At 39.2% G+C, this 22,441-nt stretch overlaps 1 protein-coding gene across 1 annotated transcript in view; it reads left to right on the forward strand.

The window, feature by feature from the left end:
- Positions 1–791: 791 nt before the first annotated feature.
- Positions 792–22,441, forward strand: part of AKAP6 (A-kinase anchoring protein 6) — a 278,384-nt gene continuing 256,734 nt past the window's right edge. Inside the window, exon 1 of the mRNA XM_064148457.1 lies at positions 792–870. The gene's annotated coding sequence lies outside the window, so the exon portion shown is untranslated. The remainder of the gene's footprint in view (positions 871–22,441) is intronic.

Here is a 22,441-nt window from a genome sequence, read left to right on the forward strand (position 1 = left end):
CCTTCAAAGTCCTCACTCATCTGTCTGCCTGATGGGTAGATGAAAGTGAGGCTACTCAGCATGCAGATGGTAGTGTAGGTTGCCCCACAGTTAAAAAATGATAAGGAGATTTTTCCTTGGTTGGCTAGAAACTTCTTTACCCTCTTGTGAATAAAAAGCTTTTTTTAAAAAGAAAACTAAAAAACTCATTGTCATTCACTCAACAGTATGAAATTGTCTTGTTTTGAAGTATCCAATGTTTTTCCCTAGCAACAAGATTTTTCTTGTAAATGACAGATTTGGTGTAGGAGCAGGGTGGGGCAGGGTGAAAATACATATTTCTTAACATGCTATTCAATAACTATTGTGTTTAGAGCTCTACTGTTAAAAATCATGCTGCTGACTGTTTATTTGAAGTAAAGTTTCCTCACATGATAACCAAATCTGACTTACAAAATTTGTGTCTTAAATTGGCAGGCATGATACTAAGTTTTAAATGTAAAAAAACTACTTATAGCTTGCACTACTTACAGCTTGCACATTTAAGTCCTGCATCATCATGCAGAAATAATTTGTCCAAAATATTTCTTAATAGCAGATATGTACTTGGACCTGGGTTCTAAAATCTGTGGCACAGTACTTTAAAAGCCTGCTTGCATTTGGTCTTGTTTCTTTAAAGGGCTTCCGTATTGTCTCGGGCTCCCCTGGAAATGCGGTAAGGATTCGTATCACATCTCGGTTGCCATGGCAACAGCAGCCTTTCCCATAATGAGCTGCATCATCTGAACTGATGTCACAGCATCATGCAGCAGGTCACACAAGGCACCTCCTAGTATTGCATCTTACAGATGTGCCGTAAACATCAAAAGAGGATGATTTGAACAGGACATGGTAAGTGCAAAATGCTGTGCTGCTCTTAATTGCACCATTATTTTTTCCTGCTTTATGAGATTCTCCTAATGTAAGGTTGTGTGGGCTTTGCCTTGTGGAAATCATTTTGAGGAAAGATGCTGCATGCCTAAATATTATTTTTTCAGGCAGACAGGCTAAGACAAAGGCCTACAGAAAACGCATTTAGTCCAAATATTTAGATTTGTATTTGCATTTCTGATAACACCCTGGAGGTTTGAAGAGAATATATTTACATTTCACCATCCAATTCAAAGTTGCTACAGCCTGGGTTGCTTAAATGGAAAGAATAGCTGTCTTCAATTTTAAAGCCATAAACATAGCTCATTCCTTTCCCTGATTCTCTATTTAAGCATTCCCATTTCATGTAGCTTTTCTTTTAACCTATTTTATTTCAGTAACACTAATATCACCTATTTACTGTCACTGGCCTTCCATAACGTGACAGTACAGAAAATAGTCTGCAAACCGGTGCTGAAGAAGCAGCTGGTACAATATTGATTTAAACCACGATTCAGTACTGTTCTGTTTCTGTTAATATTCTTAAAAGGGGGGAAAAAAGGTATAATTGTCAAACAATAACCAGATATCTTGAAAATACAGTAGCTTTTAGCTTTCTTACTGCTTGCCTTTCAGTCTGTTGTTAGGGTTTTTTTTCAATAGTGATTTGAATGTAGTGAATCTTAAAGCTGTCTTTTACTGGAAGACAAATAAGCTGGGTTTTTTTCCCCTTTTTTTTTTTTCTCCAATATAACTGCAGTAAAAGGTGTAGTTAAAGATTTGAGCATTGTGAGAGGTTGTGCCATGAGGCATGTAGTAATAGGAATAATTATAAAAGCTTTCATCTCTATCATGGACATGTTTCTTTTATACTCAGTAAGTTGACTATAATCATGTCTGTATAATATCTACCAATTCTTTACAGTGTCCAGTATTTGTTTATTTTCTACTGAAGTCTTACTTCTGGAGGCCAGGCTAATTTTGCTTAACTTCAAGTTAATCCTGCTGGATGCTACACAAGAATCTTAATTGTTTGATTTTGCATGTTTAAAAGATCTGGTGTTTCAGCTGTTTGCTATTAGGAGGAAAGAAAAGACCAGACACATGTCATTTTAATTGATCAATATGTCCACTAGGAATTAGGGAGTGGTCTCTGGCTCTGTTCTCCCTGTGTAGTTTATATTTCAGAAGTGCAGCAAGAGAAAATACTGGACACTTAACCATGTAGGGATGGTCTACATTTATTGTGGGGTTTAGTGCTTATATGTGATATAGATTGATAAATATAATGAGCTTTAACTGTACTTCATAAGGATGGGTGAGATGGCCTTGTCTGGCACACGCTGAAATGGAGCTCCTATTTCTTAATTAGGCAGTCTGTACTGCATCATGCTTTTTCTTTTTCCTTCAGCATGGGTTGGGTGTATTTGTTGTGTTTATTTATTTGTTTGGATTTTTTTTCCTACTGCAAAACATAAAGCAGCTGCTTGTAAAGGAACATTAGAATGGTGTTGCTTTATTTATTTGTAATGCATTTTACAGTATGAAAGTAGTGGTCTCTTGTGCTTCTTGTGCTCTCACCAGGCAAACTCGGAAGGTATGAGTTAGCAAGAGGATGAGACAGAGGGTGGGACAGTTGATGTCTGGCTAGTGCCAGAAACAGAGATGTAAGGAGAGCTGGTGAGTAATGCATTTGACTTGCAGCTTTTGGAGCCATCAAGGAGCAGTTAAAGAGCAGTAGATGTAAGACATAGTAGGTTGAAATATGATGTTTTTGTGAAAAAATATGTATTTTGTTAGATTTTGCATGTGAGTTGACTATCACTAGAATTCCTCAGAGTGGAGTTAAAAGTGAGGGAAAACACTGGAGGAAAAGAACAGATGATCTGCTATGAAGGCCCTGGTACAGGGTTTTTTTTTAAAACTTTTTCTAGTAATGAGAATGCAGATAATATTTGCTTATATTTTTCTTTTTAATACTCTTTATTTGTTTTTACCCTGTGTTCCACACACTTCTGACAGCACTGTTTGCTCTGGGAAACACCCACTAATAATGGAGCTGTGATGATGCCACTTGTCTCTGATCTGCAGGCTAGAATTCTTCGATACTTGGAGTTGATACTGAACTTTAGTTGGAGATGGGATATACTAGGGAACCGAAAGGATGTAACTGCTAAATCTTTCCTCTAAAGGAATTTATTATATAATCAAATAATTAGTTCCTACATAGCATGGTTTCTCCAAAAGAGCTGTAGGAGTTGATAACAAAACCTGACTCCAGCAATGGATATTTGTACAACGTAAATACTTTGTGGATTTATTTATTTATTGTCAGTATATAACAATACAAGGACTACTTAGAGGGAATCAGCATGTGTCCTCAATAGAAGAAAACCTTATTTCCTCTCTAAAGAGAACTTAAAAGAACTCTGGGCTCTAGCCTTCATCTTCTGTAGGTCATATTGCAGTAAAACAACAGCAGTGGGTGGGTGTCCCATCTCTCCCACTCCCAACAAGTCTAGATTGGATCTGTGTTCAAGAACTTATCACTGGAATGTCAGATTAAAGAAGTCCTCTTTATCAGAAGTGCTGAGGCATTGGTTAGAACTGGTAGCATTTCCAAAATTCTGATGAAATATTTTCTTCAAGATAATTGAAGAATTAAAAACAACAAAGGAAATAGATCCTGTGCCATGTCTTAATTCACTTGCACCTTTCAGTAAAAGCCACTGCTGCATCATGAAAGAAAGAATGACAAAATTCTGGGCTTGACTTCTTGCTTTTTTTCCTGGTCCATGCTGGATACTACTAGATTCAGGAAGGGATGTGGGCAGCCAGAATGTCTGAAATTCCAGAGTTGTGTTTAAAAGAAAAATAGAAAAGTATATTTTAAAAGAAATCATATTTGTTCATTGGAATAATGTAATTATATTTCATATTGTAAGTATGGCCTATGCTATATAATGAATTGTCTCTACATCCCATAATGAGACATTTTACTGGTGCCACTAGGATGAAATTAAAGATACATGCATGCAAAGATAACTTAGAGAAATGATCTTGCAGTTAATTTGTCTGGATATTAAAATTTCTGTGGACTGCAGAGGGAAAAGATGCTTTTTACTTTGCCTGTTTGATGAAAACAGCCACTCATGAAAGCAGACTCTAGCTGCAGAAAGTAAGAAAAGTTGTATGTGTTATCCCTATCACAAGTCACCTAGCCTAGGCCAGGTCTTTTCTGCCAGGAAGGGAAAGAGCAAAAGGAGAAGCTGACCTGGATGGAGAGCCAGGAGTCTAGATTGCTGCTTTAGGCAGTGAGTACAGTGGGTGGAAGTGGCAACCATATATGAGATGACTGTGATAATGCAGAACTCTGCTGCAAAGTCAGTGCATGCTGGGTTGCTCAGCTTCTGCATGGAAGGGAGACCTCAGCTGTCTTCCTAACCCAAACAAGTTTTTGCTACGTACATTTTCTGCTTTGTCAGAGTTTGAAGGCTCCCTGCGCCTTGTTTGCTGAGTGAACACGTGTCGTCTAATCAGTTCTCTTGTACACAGGCCCATGGAGTATTTTCTTTCTCATACTCAGTTTTCTATTTAATATTTTCTTTTGATTTAAAAACAAAAGCACCAAACCCCACTTCACATCCACCAAATCAAACCCGTGTAATATAAATTCCTTAACTGGTTTGTGATGTTCAGAATAGTTTTAAATACATGAACAGTCACGCTACATATGTGTGTGTGTATAAAAATCACATTGTAAGATTATCAAAATGTGCTTTCTTCAGTCTTTTTATTTTTAAAATGCCTTGAGAAAAGCAGCTTTGCTTCAAGAGGGAAAGGGCTGGAGAATAAATACATTAAAAATAGATAAATCCAGATACCTCTTCTCTTCCTGTTTTGTGGCTGAAATACAGGTTTCAAATATCTAGACTCTTGGACACTGAATCCTAGCAAGGCTGACTCAGCTTTTCATCCCTTCAAGGTCAAAACATTTGACTCTGTGCAGTTAACAATGTCTGGCACTTTCAGACAGGATGGTTAAAGCCAGGAATGCTGCCTGCTCTGTGTGAACTCTCAAGTCTGGTAGCATGTGTCAGGTACAGGCTTACCCTGCCAGCCTTGGCCAAAATGCTGTCACCTCCTGGTTCCTATCCAGTACTCAATCCTGGTGTTGGGCAAGGAGGGACTTTCTCTGACCCACTAAGTGAATGTCTTCTTTGGCACCTGGAAGTGAAGATAGTTTATGAAGTGCTCTCCGTCCAGGAAGATAATTTTTGTGTGCCTTAGAGAATATCAGCCTCAATATTAAGGGTGGAGGATGAACGCTGTAAATGCTAGTGACACTTTCTTAGTTTCACAGCTAAGTGGTGTTTGGAGCTTTAAGAGTGCCCAAGGCAAGTAGTCAGCTCTCTGGAGGACCAACTGTTTTGTAGGGCGAGGCAGTAAAAAGGTGCAATGCCAGCGGAACCACAGGCTTCTGTGAGCATGAGTGCAGGCACAGAGAGGCCTGACTCCATGTACTGCTGGTGCACCAACTCCAGTTACTTTCTCGCAGAGACCAACTGTACTAAGCACAGCGCTGAAATGTGCTCTCTTTTTGGCAGAGCTCTTTCAAGCGACAGTGGTTTCTGGGAAGAAATAGCTCTTTGAAATAGATTGCCCAGTCCCACTGGTGCAGCTGTCTTGTGATAGCTGACATACTTGAAAAGACATTAGCATTAGGTTGTACTAAAAGAAGTCCTAGCTTCTAGGTGAGGAAGTGCCCAGCTGCAGTAATTAGTTCTATTTCCAATCTAGCTGTTTTCTTTCAAGACTTGCTATGTAGACTGTCTTGTAAGCTCAATTTTGGTATAGTTTCAGGTATAAAGTTACTTCATAAACTGTCGAAAAATGATATTAATTTTTTACCACTTTGATGCCTGGATAAAATAAAGGAGGCATATATATTGAACATAAACCAAATCCCCTCCCCACATCCCCATATAATTCATGCAGCATTTTCTCTCTAGACTACAAGTTCAGTGTTAAAATGCATCCCAGTTAACCACCATAACTCCTCCTTGCACACTATGTCAGACTTGCATTCCTTGTTTTCAGCTCCTGCTCAGTTCTATCATGTGTTGACTTCCTCTGCATAATATTTGATCTTTCCAGCATTCTGTTTCTGAATGTTATGTCTGTAATTGCTCTCTTCTACCAAGTGGTTCTTCTTTTCTTATCTAAATCCCTTGGTTTAAAAAAAAAATTATGTTTCCTCCAGACAGTCTCTTAAAAAATGGTTTCTGAAATGTCATATGCAGAAAGCTTGTGACACTTCAAGGTTATTACTATGTTTTAAAATGACAAATGTCTACCAAAGTTTGGACAGGACCCTTACAGATCCTGAGGTCTGTACATATGCATGAGAAGCAATGGAGTATTTCCTGACTACAGTGTGTCAATTTTTGGCTTACGTTGAGGTGAGAAACTGTTTTCCTCAATTTTCCTAGGTAGATATAAGGTATAAGTAACATGCCCAAGTTTGTCAGAAAACCTTTGGCAGATCTGGTAGAACAAGCAGTTTATTGCTTGGGTAGCACTTAAAAAGGAATAGAAACTTATGCTTCTGTGTTTGTTTTCAGAGGTTGTTTTTTGTTGTTGTTTGTTCTGGATAAAGCTGGATAAAGTAGAGATCCATGAACTTGCAAGGGATTTATAGAATCACAGAATCAATCCAGTTGGAAAAGATCCTCAAGATCATCAAGTCCAACCTATCACCCAACATTATCTAATCAATTAAACCATGGCACTAAATGCCTCATCCAGTTTCCTTTTAAACACCTCCAGGGATGGGGAATCCACCACCTCCCCAGGCAGCGCATCCCAATGCAATCACTCTTTCTGTGAAGAGCTTCTTCCTGACATTCAGCCTAAACATCCCCTAATGCAGTTTGAGACTGTGTCCTCTTGTTCTGTCACTGGTTGCCTGGAGAAGAGCCCAAACCCCATCTGGCTACAACCTCCCTTCAGGCAGGTAGTTGTAGAGAGCAATAACATCTCCCCTGAGCTTCCTCTTCTTCAAACTGAACAACCTTAGCTCTCTCAGCTGCTCCTTGTAGGGCTGTGCTCCAGCCTTGTTGCCCTTCTCTGGGCACTTTCAAGCCTCTCAACAAAGGCAAACCATGATTGTTACGATTGTTACGTACCCTAAATTAGGGTGCAACTTAAAACCACAATGAGCCTGGGAGGGCTCCAGGCTTTCCTAAGAGGAGAATCTGCTTTTTTTGTTTGATTGTTTGTTTTTTTAATTTGGGGGTTTGTTTGTTACAGAAACAGGCCTCTGTTTTAGAAGTTTTAAATCAGTGATTCTTCTGTTGGCTAGAGAAATGCTTAACCTTTGACAGTTTGCTGTGACAGAACATTCACACAGAATCACAGAACATTAAGGGTTGGTTGGAAGTGACCTCAAAAGATCATCTAGTCCATCCCCTTGTCAGGGCAGGATCACCTGGAGTAGGTCACACAGGTCACTGCCAATATTTCTGCAAAACAGATTGAAAACAGGTAAGAAAAGAGCATACCTGCCTACTGAATTATTAGGCTGGTCAGACAGGAAAGTAAGGACAAGTGCCTAGTTTGCACTACAAAGTACACCCATAGGTATTTATAACTGATCCCATCAAGAACTGATGCTGAACAAGTGACTAGTATTGCATTTTTGCCTTCCCCAAGAAACACGGGGTTTTGGACAGATATTTCATAGAACTTGCACAGTCAATACAAACCTAAAAGAAAGAAGCCAGATATTGCCATGTCTGAGGGCTGTGTTAGATTGGTTTTAAGCTGATGTTGCAAGACAAGCCTTAAGCCCAGATAAAATATTAGTTACCAATGACAAAAATAATGAAAGACTTTTCAGAACACAGTTTTTGGTCAAAAAACCTGCACTCCAGAGCTGAGTACTATTGATAGAATAACCAGGGTGTATTGAGAATGTCTTCAAATAAGGTCATTTTTCAAAGTTATTGCTTGTAGTTACTCCAGGCTGTTTACAAATTTCAAGTGTTTTAAACCATGTTTAGAAGCAGCTTTTGCTGCTGAGAAGGCTAATTCCCTGACCTGTACTAATAAGCACGTGTCCTTCCTGTACTTCAAGCTGCACTGCTAGTATCCTAAAAGATACCATATTTTGTTAGGACAATAAATCAGATTTTGATTGGCACAGAAAACCCCACCCAAACCTCCTAGCTACATCTAGAAAAAGCTGCTGTCAGATTTTAGCACACCTACTCCGTGTTGCTAGGGCAATGACACAGCAGATATGTGAGCTGCCATTTTAAGGGTCAGCTATTAAAATATGCAGGGTATATTTTATAAATCCTTAATCTGGCATCTAGTCTTGTTCCTTCATGAAACTTCAGCCCAGTGTTTTACCAGGTCATTTCCAATAACACCCCAGTTTAGTTTTTGATAACCTTATGCTCAGATACTTTGGGAGATAATTAGGGTGTTTGGAGTTTTCTTATACTTGGAGAAGGTGGAGTCCAGATGTGCTTTGTGCAGCATTTAAGAGCAGTCTGCTGGGAGCAATGACAGTTGCTCTTTCAGAAGAAAGCAATTTTAACCCTTCAATTGCTTGGCCCTTGTTTTCTATGCAATATCTCTTAAAGCAAAACATTTAAATAAAAAGGAGAGGCTTGATTTTGTATTTCTGGGAATTATGCAGAAAGCTTCTTAATTATTAGTTTTGTCCAGATTCGTTCTGTCATTTTGAATTGAATTGGACCTTCAGTTTCATTTGCTGGTCTCAGCTATGTGATACCATTTGTTTATTGTAACATTTAAAGTCACTTCTGTCAAGGGGGATAAATCCCCCTCTATTGTTCCTTTTTCTCTGTGGGCAGTATGGAGAAATGTTTGTTGGCATGTTGAGAGCCTGAATGTTATGTAGGACACTAATACTTAATATTTATTTGATGTAAAGATCTCAGGTGTTCTTCCTCCTGTGTTTGGAATGAAAATATACCAAAACTAGTATGAGAACTTCATGAGTTTGAATTTTAGCGTGAGATGAATATGAACTGGTCAGAAAGTGATGAGCTACAAGAAAGGTAGCCTTGAGCAGCAGCCTGTGATGCTTGAGTCAAGGAGACCTAGAAACTGCTCTTGGCTCTGATATTAAATGTGCCCCTTGTTCATCACCTGTGACACATGGACATGATACTGACCCCCTTTGCAAAGTACTCTGTGTAAGAGCCGAATGAGACTTCTATCAATTAAACCTTACATATATATACATATATACAGGCAAGACAGCAGCAGATTCTAGACAGAATGGTACAAGGGAATGTTGCTAAGTAAAAGACAGATGTGGGCACTGAAAATGGAAAGTAAGAATCTAAAGGAAGGAAACTAGCTTTTGGAATTTTTGTTCTTGGGTAAAGGATTGCAAGTACTTATCAAACGTACATAAAACTTAGTGGTTTTGTCAACATAAAACTTGCATTTTTATGTAATGTATGCCAAACTGAGCCTGCTTAATTGAAAATAGAAGCTTAATGCCACAATTACATATGAAAAGACCAGGCAGATATCTGCTGCCTGACTCAAAGAGATTTCTGTGTAGACAGAAGCAGCAACACCTGGTCTGTAAAGCTGGAGGCAATATAAGCATGCCATTCTGCTGTGAGAAAAATGTTTCATTTGGGAGAAAAAAGAGGGACCCACCATGCTTTTGCATGACCTTAAAGATCTCCTTCCCACAATTAGAGCTTGATGAGAATTATTCTACAAAATGCTGTTTTCTTAGTCATTGCTGAGTAAAGCATCAATTTTTGATCATCATGAAACTCATTTTGACTAGATTTTGTTTAGAGATGAAACAACCCAAATCAGCTAATGGCAGGTGGATAATGGCATTAAAATGAGATGTAAGTTAGACAGAGCTAACATCTGCTATCAACTAGGCAAACCCCTGGGTTCTGGAGATATTCCTCTGTCCAGTCTAATAAATACTTATAGAAAGCAGAAGAGCTGTAAGAGTGAAGTTAGCTAAGGATGTGTATTTCCGATTCCTGTGCTAATACTTCAGGAATAGGAGCATGCAAGAAAGGCACCTTGTGAGTCATTGAAAGTAGCTGTCGCAGTTAACCTGTGTTGTTTCCTGATTCCAAATATAAATTAGAATCTACCTCAGTTTAGTTTTCCTTAGCCCTATATACTGGCAGGTAGCTTTGATTTCCATATTCGTCCTTTGAATTATTAAAAAAAGGATGTATGTAATTGGTAAGTTTTAAAAAGCTGCTATGCTGAACTCAAAATTAGTGTTAGACATAGCTGAATTATAGAATCAGAATTCTTTCAGTTGAAAAAGAACTTTGAGATCATCAAGTTCAACCATTATCTAGCTCTGTTAAGTCTCTTGCCAAACTATACCCCTTAGCATCACATCTGTGCATCTTTTAACCACCTCCAGGGATGAGGATTCAAACACCTCCATGGAGAGCCTGTTCCAATGTTTGATAAAGTTTTCTGTGACAAAGTGAAGAAGTTTCTTCTAATATCCAACATAACCTCCTCTGGTGCAACTCCAGGCTGTTTCTTCTTGTCCTATTACTTGGTATTAGGTAGAAGAGACCAACACCCACCTCATGATGGCCTCCTTTCAGGGAGTCATAGAGAGCAGTAATATCTCCTTTCAGCCTCCTTTTCTCCTCCAGACTAGATGCCCACAGTTCTCTCAGATGCTCCTCACAAGACTTGTTTTCCAGGCACTCCACCAACTTCATTGCCCTTCTCTGGACTAGTTCCAGCACCTCAATGTCTTTCTTGTAGTGAAGGCCCCAAAACTGAACATGGTAGTCAAGGCGTGGCCTCACCAATGCTGAGTACAGGGAGACCTGTTGTTGATCAACATTCCCAGTTCTTTCTCTACTGGGTGGATTTCCAGCCACTCTTCCCCAAGCTTGTAGCATTGTTTGGGGTTGTTTTAACCCAAGTGCAAGACATGGAACTTGGTCCTATTGAATCTCATACAATAGACCTCAACCCATTGATTCAGCTTGTCCAAGTCCCTCTGCAGAGCCTTCCTACCCTCAAGCAGATCAACATTCCCACCTACTTCAGTGTAATCTGCAAACTTACTAAGGGAACACTTAATTACTTCACCAAGATCACTGATAAAGATATCAAAGAGAATTGGCCCCAATACTGAGCCCTGGGTAAATGCCTCTAGTGACCAACCACCACTAGATCTAACTATCCACCACCACTCTCTGGGTCCAGCCATTCAGCCAGTTTTTTACCCAGTGAAGTGTCCACCCATCCAAGCCCTGAGTAGTTAGTTCCTCCCAAGAGGATGCTGTGGGTGTCAGTGTCAGGGTTTTGCTAAATTTGAGGTAAACCACATCCACAGCCTTTCTTTCATCCACCAAGTAGGTCCTCTTGTCATAGAAGATGAAGTTTGTCAAGCAGGAAAAAAATCTAGCAGCATAGTTTCTTGAACGGTCTGCAATGACTTCTAAATTGATTTGTGTATTTCTCTGTGAATGTTAATTGTTGATGGAGTGTTAATAGGGAATTTTTGTGCTCTTCTTATAAACTGCCTAGCACCTCATGATTTTGACCTTTAATAAACTCAACTTCTGGACAGTAGTGGCATAATCAAATATATTAACATAAAAAAATTAGTCTGAAAAAGATTATTTGATTTGTCTGGTTCTTTCACTGGTGTGAAAGAGACACAGGGAAGCTAGAGGTTGTAAAGAACCTCAACAAACCTTCAGTCTATGAAATGTTATTTCCCCCCCCTGATATGCAACATGAAAATGAGTCATTCTGAAGGTAAAATTTGATAGCCAGGAAAAACACCATTTTGGCAGGGCTCATAAGTGTTTATTTTATTTTTTTAATCAATATATTCCTAGACTGGAGAAAGCCTCAGGGATTATAATTAGCCTGTCTTGGACTGATTAGTATCAGGTACTTAAAGATCCTTGATCAGCAAAATCACATATCCTGACAGCCTGGTGAAAGCAAGTCCAACCTTTCATTTTGCCCTGCAGGGAGCTGAGAAAAGAATTGTTTTGGTAGATTAAGTTCTTTAATGGGAAAAAAATACTGGAGATATCGAATACTTAGAGGTGGTTATCTCCTGGGCCAGGAGTCACAGCAATTTATTCAATCCTTTCAAAGCATTTTACTGAAAGTGGGCAAAATATGATATGTGCCATAAGACTCTATTTAAGCCCTCCTCATCTTATCAATGGTTCACGCCTGCTAGCTGCATCATAACCAAAGTTAGGATTATTTTCTTAAATCCAAACCCAGAAATCTTTACATGTGCAACTTAAACTTCTTACATAAATACGCCCTGTGGTCAGGAAAATTGTAAACAAATATTCCAGTTTTAATTACCTCTATTTTCAATCTAACTTCAATGATTATCTTTGCTAAAATGGAAATGCAATTGCTCATGTTTAACAAAGACTAGGGAATGAGTAATTAAATGGAATGCAGAATGTGTGCATTGGAAACAATTCAAATTTCCTTATGAAAATTGCTTCAAGTAATTCTAAAAGGCCTTCAAATAGAAATAAATTACTCAGGAATATAGTATTGCAACAATTATTTTTGCAAGCTAAACCTCTATGAATAGTTGCATTGTTTATAATAAATAAGAAACTTCAGACTTAGTTGTACTATCTGGCCTAATTTGCTACAGTTTGTTTGCAGTGTTTCAAGACTCTCTTCCAAGACATCTTCTAAGACATCACAGAATGGGATTTAGAGTCAAATGGGTTGAAATAGATGATGCTTTAATAGCAAGCACAATTCTGTTCCATGACCCTTGAGAATCACAGAGTCACAGAATACTGGGGGCTGGAAGGGACCTTGAAAGATCATCTAATCCCACCCCTCTGCCAGAGCAGTTCCCTGAGCTCCTTGAACTGAGAGGCCCCAAACTAGACACAATATTCCAGATGTGACCTCACCAGGGCAGAGTAGACAAGCAGAAGGACCTCTCTCAACCTACTAACTGCAGCCCTTCTAATCCACCCCTGAATGGCATTGGCCTTCTTGGCCACCAGAGCACATTGCTGGCTCATGGTCAAACTTCCATCCACTAGACTTCCATGTCCTTTTCCTCTTTACTGCTCTCCAGCAGGTCTTCCCCAAGAGAAGACTGTTAAAGATTTGGATGTAGGTCAGATTACCAGCCTTTTGATATAAAATTTAGACATCTGTTAGTGACTGTGATACCAAGACCAAAAGAAAGCACAATAATGTTTCCCTGTTATTATCGATCATACACTATTAGACTTTCTGGGTGGCACTGCAATACAAATAACATCATTTTTTTAAGCAGGCAAAACCCATTGTTCTTTAATCTTAAAGAGTTTAGAGAAGTAGATATATGGGAGTGGTAAAGGAATATATCGAAGTATTCCCTTGACAAGCTCATTTCTGAACTCCAAGAAACAAATTTGGGACACACAGAAATACAGCAGGGAAAGTTTGATTTAAAAAAACCCACAACTAAAATGTGAGCTTCTGAGGGTGAGTTGGTTGTTGGGTAGTGTTGTTTGTTTGGTTGGGGTTTTTTTGTTGGTAGTTCTTGTTGTTATTGGTTTTGTTTTGCTTTAATAAGAGTGAAGGAGCTAAAAAGACATGGTGGTATTTTAATGGCTCCTAGGATTTGCAGTGAGGTAATTCCTGTTACAATGGAAAGGATGAAGACTGTCTTGGAGCTTTCTAGAAATGTCAGCACAAGGTTAGTCTGGAAGTTACCTTAGCACTTTTTTTCCTTCCACAATCATTTCTCTGCTGCACCTACTACAGGCATGCCACTGAAACTTGCCTCAGGAGGTGTTTAGTTCTTGGTGCAGGTCTCACTCTGCTCCTGCTGACTTCTCATGTTTCACTTCTAATGGAAATATAAATCTGTGGGTCTCACCCAATCCTTACTGGAGTCATTAATGAGCTCCAGGCTCAGTATCTTCCCATGTTGTGTGGGTTTTGTTTCTTTGTGTGAGTTTTTGGTTGGTTTTGGTTGTTTTTTTTTCCTTTTGGTTCTATGATTTCCCCAAGGGAAGTGCGGTAATATGAATGAAGCCAAGCAGAATTCTTAGAGGAGTGAAACCATTTGAAATGTGTGTCTCCCATCTGAGATTCAAAGTGTTTGAAAAAAGGGCTGTGTGTGACTGTAAAGATTTAAGAATTTACTGACAAATAATAAAAATATTTTTGGTATTGCCTGTGAAGTTCAAGTTGCTGTTACAGTACTGCAGAGTTGCCAAAGTATTTTTAATGTGTGTGTGTGCTAGAAAGCTGATTAAAATCTGAGCACCACTAATAACCACTAATATTATGCAGGTGGGGTTAAAATTAATTTTCCAAGAAGCTAACATAAATATTGTGTCTTCTTGAGAGGTGATTACAAAACAAAATAACCCCCAACAACCTAAACCCATCGAATTTGAAGTGCTTTATCCTGTCTGCAGTTTCTGAAAGATAAGCTTTAAAAGGGTAAAGAAGGAAAAAAAAATCAGGTATGCATCAAGAGCTCTAAAGGTGTGTGGCTTCATTTTCTACAAAGGCAAGTAGGATATCCATAGCCTGAAAGTAAAGTTAAAAAAATAATTGATGTTTGTGTGGAGAGGGATAGACTGGTTGATATTGTTTTACAGTTTTGTTGGGTTTGTTTTGCTCTTATTTGAAATATGAAAAAATCCCAATACTGAATCTGAGAATAAAAGATACATTTATATGCAGGAAATGAAGATTTCTTCGGACCAAAACATGATGGCAAACTATTAAACGTGAATTTAAAGGAATTATTTATGAGGGCCCCAGGGAACAAAGCCCTCTTTAATGACAAAGCAGGGATAATAGTAACAAAGTAGACAGGCAGTAAGAACATTAGAGTCAAGATATATCACTGTAGGTTGGGGACTGACCTGCTGGCAACCAGTGAATGGGAAAAGGACCTGAAGTTCGTAGTGGATGGAAGGCTGACCATGAGCATAACAATGTGCTCTAGTGGCCAAGAAGGCCAATGCCATTCTGGGGTGGATTTGGAGGGCTGTGTTTATTAGGTTGAGAGAGGTTCTCCTGCTTGTCTACTCTGCCCTGGTGAGGTCACATCTGGAATATTGTGTCTAGTTCAGTGCCTCATAGTTCAAGAAGGAGTTCAGGGAACCGCTTGAGACAATCCATTGCAGAGCCATGAAAATGATTAAGGGAATGGAACATCTTCCTTATGAAGAGAGGCTGAGGGAGCTGGGGCTCTTTAGCTTGGAGAAGAGGAGCCTCAGGGGTGACCTCATTCATGTTTATAAATGTGTTAAGGGTGAATGCCAAGAGGATGGAGCCAGGCTCTGCTTGGTTATGCCCCATGACAGGACAAGGGGCAGTGGGTGGAAGGTGAGGCATAGGAAGTTCCACGAAAACATGAGGAGGAATTTTTTCCCTGTGAGGGTGACAGAACTCTGAAACAGGCTGCCCAGGGAGGTTGTGGAGTCTCTCTCTCTGGAATATGCAAGACCTGCCTGAATGCATTCCTGTGTGATCTGGTATAGGTGATCCTGTTCTGGCAGGGGGGTTGGACTGGATGATCTTTTAAGGTCCCTTCCAGCCCCCAACATTCTGTGATTCTGTGAAGATCCACAACTATATCTGCTGATGCAATTCAACCCAGTTTTGGAGAAATCAACAGTAAGTACATTATATGTCAGTTGGTTTTCTAGATCCTAAAATCAAATAAGTTATCAGTGGTATATTTCAATGGTTATAGTTGTCAGAAAGATAGACAGCATATGAAGTCTTGCACAGATGTACACAAAAGTCCTCCACCCGCTCCAAACATGTACTGCGTTACTGTGTGTCTGAGAGAAGGCCCATAAAGGAATGCACCAGGAGTGTGACAGATAGGTGAGAGGATAGTAAAGGTTTGTGATGTGAGCTACATGACCTGTAATAGCTCTACTAGATGCTCCCTTTACCACTTTTTGACAGGTTAGATTTATTTTTTCTCACTCTCTTCCCCCCCCCCCCCCCCCCGGCAGAAGTGATTGTTGCTGGTAGAAGTATGTGGGAAGTGCTAAATAAGGAGTCAGTCATTCTTTAGGATGATGCCTGCACAGACAGGGAAGGGACTTGAGAGGTTAAAAATAGTGTGCCCAGGGTATGCTTGTGATACTGGGGCACCCTGCTGCACAAGGAGCTACAGGGAGGTATCTGGGAAGAGTCCAGCTATCAGAGTTAGTGTCTGGTGAAACTGTTAGAAGAGTACAAAGCTAATAGAAAGAATTTGGTAAGAGCCACTTCAAGCAAAGAGGAGAAAACCAGAGATGCTATGAGCTGAGTGGGTTTGCCATGGACTGTAGCAAGAGAATAAGGTAACAGCTGATGCAAGCAGGCCAAAAGTTAACTGCTGCTTAAAGTCTCCACAGGACCCTACTCTTCAGCTTCTGTCAACACAAATATTGTAAACTTCACTGTGGCCATCTAATGGGTATGATGAGCTATTTCTGCTCATATTGAAGATAAGTCTAAGAAGTTTAAAGCATACTGTGCAACAAAATACATCTAATGGCATTGTTGAGTAGGGTTACAGCATGCAGGAAATGAATAAACAGCAGTTTGGAAACATAATAATAAATTTAACTTCAGCCAAGCGAGCTCATTTTTAAAGTCCTTGGAGACCCTGCAGGATGTTTTAATGGGTCTTTTGTGACATGGATATTTCCTCAGTTTAAAAGCTGGACTAAAGAGGTTCATTTTGCATAAGTTAGGAAGAAGCCTTCATACAGTAATGATTCTGGGTCACTGCTAAGCTAGACCAGATGTGGATGAATGGCTTAACAGTGAAATGCTGCGTATCCTGTTACAAAGCTTTTTAGGCCTATATACTTACTCTCTTGGCAATACGCTTGCAATTAACGAGCAAATTCTTAATACATAGTTATATGTCAAAAAAGGGGGAAAGTAGTTCCAACACAGTTCTGGGTGGTTTTGCTGAACCTTTGAAGCCAGTCATTGGCAAAATAAATCAATGGAGCCATCTGTAATTAAGGATAATGTGATGTATGTATTATTACCACCCAGAAAGATGTTGTTTCCCTCTGTGTTACAGAAGTTATCAGAGAGAGAATCACAAACTAAACCTATTTTCTGGTTGAAAAGAATGAAATATTGTGATGTAGGGAACTGCCAAATAAACAATGAACTTTCCGAAATACTAGCTGTAATCTGTAATACATGAGCAGTTTTCATCTGAAAAGTAGACATTGTTGTCTTACAGATATTTTAATAAAAATTGTATTTCTCTTCTCAAAAAGATAAGAAATAACAAAAGATAACATCAACTTTTCATCTCACTGATATTAATATAGAATAGAATAGTCAGTTGGAAGGGACCTACAACAATCATCTAATCCAGTTGCCTGACCAAAAGTTGGAGCATGTTAAGTGCATTGTCCAAATTCCTCTTAAACACTTGAAAGGCTTGAGGCATCAATGACCTCTCTAGGAAGTTTGTTTCTGTGTTTTACCATCTGCTCATTAGAGAAATGTTTCCTCATGTTCAGTCTAAACCTTCTCTGTTGCAACATCAAACCATTTCCATGTGTTCTATCACTAGATACCAGGGACAAGAGATAGGCACTTCCCCTTCTCATTTCCCCCTCAGGAAGCTGTAGAGAGCAATGATCTCAGCACTCTACCTCTGCAAACTAGACACAGCCAGAATGTCCCATGGGACATGCCTTCCAGCCCATTCACCAGCTCTATTGCCCGCCTTTGGATGTGTTCAAGTACCTCAACACCCTTTTTAAATTTTCAGGCCCAGAACCATGTGCAGTACTTACGATGAGGCTATGCCAACACTGAATACAGTGGGATAATCAGACAGCCTGGCTCATTATACTGTGTTTGGTTCATCACAGGGTGAGGTTTGCCTGCTTGACTGTCAGGGCACACACTTGACTTGAACTGAGCCTGCTTCCAAGCAGCACCGCCAGACCCTTTTCTGCAGGGCTGCTCTCCAGCCACTCCTTTCCCAATTTACACTTGTGTTCAGCATTATCCAGCTTTATATTACATATTAATATAATATATTTTAATATAAGGTACATGTGAAATAGTTCAAATGGTTTAGCTTACAAGCTCAAGCAGCGTTGAAAGCCTGATTGCACTTGGTGCCTAGTCCTCCATTCTTCATTCACTTGTAAGTGTCCTCTTTATTGTTTAGAAAGGTGTCTTGGCAGTCAAAAATGCTATGAGCACAGTAATGGATCTTTGACTAAATATTATGGATGTGCCCAGTCAATTAACTAATGAAGCCTTATTGCATCTGTTTTCTCTGTCATTAATTTTGTCCATGTGTCAATGCTTTGTCATATATGAATGGACCCAAATTTAGGTAAATGGGTAAGAATATAAATCCACTTTTCTATAGCACCTTTATATCTTTACATAGAGGTAATTATCAGTTCATCTGTTGATATTATGAAGCAACACATCTATCCTGTATTTACTCCAGAATCAATCCAGATAGAATTTTTTTTAATATGTGCTGTGATTTTAAGATTAAGAGCTAGAAGGGAGGAAAGAGGAATGTGTATTTTTAATGACTTTGCAATGTCTGAAATACTGAATATAAAGAATTGGGTACTTGCTTCTGCAAACAGCAAAACTAACACAAAGGGTTGTGTTACTTCCTGAAAATAATGGCTCCATCCTTCTGGTATGGAACTTAATCAATGCTGACTTTGCATTCTTTAGTAAAAATTTGTTTCCCTGGACTATTAGATCACAACGTTGAAGTATTGTCCACTTAATAAATCCAAGCATAGTATAATTTAATCTTTAAAACAACAATGGAGAACTTAAATGAAAATTCTGGCATAAATCACATTTTCTGTGTATGGAAACAAATGAGAATTGTAATTTCTTGGCTTTTAATGTCTGGAGCATATAGGCTAGGTGTAGTCTCTTGGAAAATTCTGTAGCCAAGCTTAGTATGCAAGTAGGGTTTTTTTCTGCTTTTTTTTTTTGTTGTTGTTGTTGTTTTTTGTCTGGGGGGTAGCACTGGTGGTGGTTTTTGTATCTTTGTTTGTGTTTGATTTATTTTCCCTCTGGGAAATTATGTGTTTTCTTCAACACTTTGAAGGCAGTTCCTGATGTGAAAGGCATCTAAGAAGCCATGTCCTGATTTAGTACCGTAGTCACTAGTAGAACTATCCAAACACTGGAGACATAGAAATCTTTTTTTCCAATGCATTTATGTAGGCCAGAACTTACACTTCTTTGTGCCTTCTAAGATAAGGAAAAAAATGCTTAAACAATATTGAGAACAATATCGAGAAACCCAGTTTTGTTTTCATGTTTTAAATTTGTCTGTGATGAGATTACTGCAGCTTGTCCACAAAGAGATATGCACCTTAACTAAATCATCTCACTGCATTTTACAGTATGCCATTTTTTTTTTTCATTCTGGAAGGATATTTCCATTCAAGTTCCTGTCTTGAATTTATTCTTAAGAATTTTTTTGGTGATGTTTACTTTCACACATATATAAGGAACGACTAAGAACAATTACATTGTAATGCATCATAAAAAGTGTTGATTAAAGTAACAGAAAACTGGGGAAAATATTCTTGTAGGTATTTTATTTGTTTTAGAAATTAACTGTAAAACTTCATCTACTTTAAGAAACATAGGCACAAGACTAACTTAATGGGTGGGTTTTTTTTTTAGTTGTTTTTGAATATTGTTTTCCCCATTACACTGACTTGGAGTTAAAAATTTGCAAATAGATTTGAAAGAATGAGGCAGAAGAATTTGCAGCTCCAGTAATATTTTCTGACATTCATGAGAGAAATTTCTGATCAGTGCTGAAAAGGCTGAACTGTTAAGATGTAAGGAGTTAATGGATGATGGAATATCAGCAAAGTAGCTGAAACCATGTAAAGCTAGCCACGTATTTACAACCCCTTTCACTTGTTTTCTAATCTTTCAGAAAGAAAATATCTCTAGTCAAATGAATTCAGAGATTTCTGTGTTTCTGAGGGTATAAAGTTTTCAGAATAAAACATTTTCAGATATGAAAATAAAATCATAATAGGAAAAGTGAAGATAGTAGTAAAGTTGGTACCCATTACAGTGCTTTCACTGACCATCTCTTAAAGAAAAATACATTGCATGTAATGACAGAATTAAAAGCTAAGAAAAACATTAAACTGTAGCTAAAAATAGATAGCTTTGAAGCCTAGAGCTTTCATGTATAGTAAAAGATACTGGCCCTGTCAGCCTAATTGGTCTTCTCAAGCTAGTCTTCTCAAAAGGAAAAAGAAACATTCCAGTGGCTGAGATGTGGATTAGCCTAAATGCTTGTTTAGGCCTCAAAACTATTTGCAATGTGAATTTTTGGCGTACTTTGCTCTCTGTTTACTTCTTACTGCATTTGGAAATTGTAAAGTACTGTGGGAACACATTCTTGTGGCATTTCTGACATCTGAGCCAAATGAAAAGTAGAATACTAGAAAACACCATTATACTTTTGGTGTCTGCTGTTATCTATTGCCTCTGTGAAAGCATAATTTTCTTGAGTCAATGGAACTAGCTACCTTGGGAAATGTCATGCTGGCTGCTGAGTATAGTCATAGAATCATATGGTATGGATTGGAAGAGACCCTAATTCCAGTGCTCCTGTCATATGCAGGAGTGCTTTCTACTAAACTAGGTCGTTCAAGGTTCCATCTGACCTGGCTTTGAACACTTCCAGGGAAAGGGCATCCACAACCTCTCTGTGCAACTTGTTCCAGTGTTTCACCACTCTCATGGTGAAAAATTTCTTTCTAACATCTAATCTAAATCTGTCTTCTTACAGTTTGAAGCTATTACTCCTCATCCCATCACTACATGCCATTGTAAAAAGTCCCTCTCCAGCTATCTTGTAGGCTCCTTTTGATTACTGGAAGTCTGGTATAAGGTATCCCTAGAGCTTCCTCTTCAGATTGAACAACTCCAGCTCTCTCAATCCACCTTGGTAGGAGACACACGCAAGCCCTCTGATCATCATCATGACCCTCCTCTAGACTTATTCTAGTTGTTCAATGTCCTCCTTTTATGGGATGCCCCAGAGCTGGATGCAGTGTTCCAGGCAGGGTCTTCTGAGAGCAGAGCAGAGCAGGTAAAATCAACTCCCTTGACCTGCTAGCCACTCTTCTTTTAATGCAGCCCAGGGTACAGCTGACAATCTGTGTAAGGACTGTTTCTAGTGTTGTGCACTCTTGCGTCTTAGTCAAGATGCTAGAATTCACTGAACATCGGTTCTGCTAGAATCAAAGTAGCAGACATAACTTCTGAGTGACTGGAAGACAAATCTAAACCACAGAATCAATGCATTATTTTCATTTTCACAGCCATTTTCCTTCATATAACCATGCCTTTGGTTTAATTTCATGAAGTAAGAAGTGATGGGTGCTGCTCACTGAATGAATGAAGATGAACAAAATAAATTGCAGGCTGGAATTAAAAGCATTGATAATTGAACTAGCAGTGTGAGTCTGTAAGTCATCTAACATTGGGTAATCTTCATTTCTGTCACAGAATCACAGAATCACAGAATATTGGAGGTTGGAAGGGACCTCCAGAGATCATCGAGTCCAATCTCCCCTGCCAAAAGCAGGATTTTACCTAGGGTAGTCCACACAGGAATGCATCCAGGCAGGTTTTGAAAGTTTCCAGAGACGGAGACTCCACAAACTCTTTGGGCAGCCTCTGGGTTCCAGTGCTCTGTTGCCCTCACTGTAAAGAAATTTCTCCTCATGTTTAAGATGAAACCTTCTATGTTCAAGTTTGTATCCATTGTTCCTTGTCTTATTATTGCACACCACACCTCTCCCACTTGACACCCATCCCTCAGATATTTATAAACGTTGATCTGATCCACTCTCAGCCTTCTCTTCTCCAAGCTAAACAGCCCCAGGTCTCTCAGTCTCTCTCCACAGGGAAGATGCCTAAGATTCCACATCATCCTTGTGCCTCTCCTTTGGACTCTCTCCAGCAGATCACTGTCTCTCAAATTGGAGACCCCAAACCTGGATACAGTACTGCAGGTGTGGTCTCAGCAAGGCAGAATAGAGGGGGAGAAAGACCCTCCCTAGACTTCCTGGACACACTTTTCTTGATGCTCACCAGGATGCCTTTGGCCCTCTTGGCTACAAGGGCACATTGCTGTCCGATAGAGCACTTGCTGAAAGAGCTTATGTTTTGTATATATATATATTTATAATTTGTATTTGGTTTTATTTTTCTTTTTTATTCTTTAGTTTTCCTCTTTATTTCCTCACTTCTTTCCTCTCTGAGGTATGTGACTTGCTCTTCTTCAGCCAACAGAGTGAGCCAGTGTCGTGGTAGGCCTGATAGGCCCAAAATAAGCTTGTTACATATCCCGGCTTGCCCAGGCACTTTTTTCTGCTCTCCTTCCTTCTGTTTTGGGGAGAAGCAACCACAGGAAAGCCACGGAGTCTAAGGACTCTAGCCTGCCCAGACTTGTTTTGCTCCT

Source organism: Pogoniulus pusillus, chromosome 1, assembly GCF_015220805.1.
Source record: "Pogoniulus pusillus isolate bPogPus1 chromosome 1, bPogPus1.pri, whole genome shotgun sequence".
In the NCBI taxonomy this organism is placed as follows: domain Eukaryota; kingdom Metazoa; phylum Chordata; class Aves; order Piciformes; family Lybiidae; genus Pogoniulus; species Pogoniulus pusillus.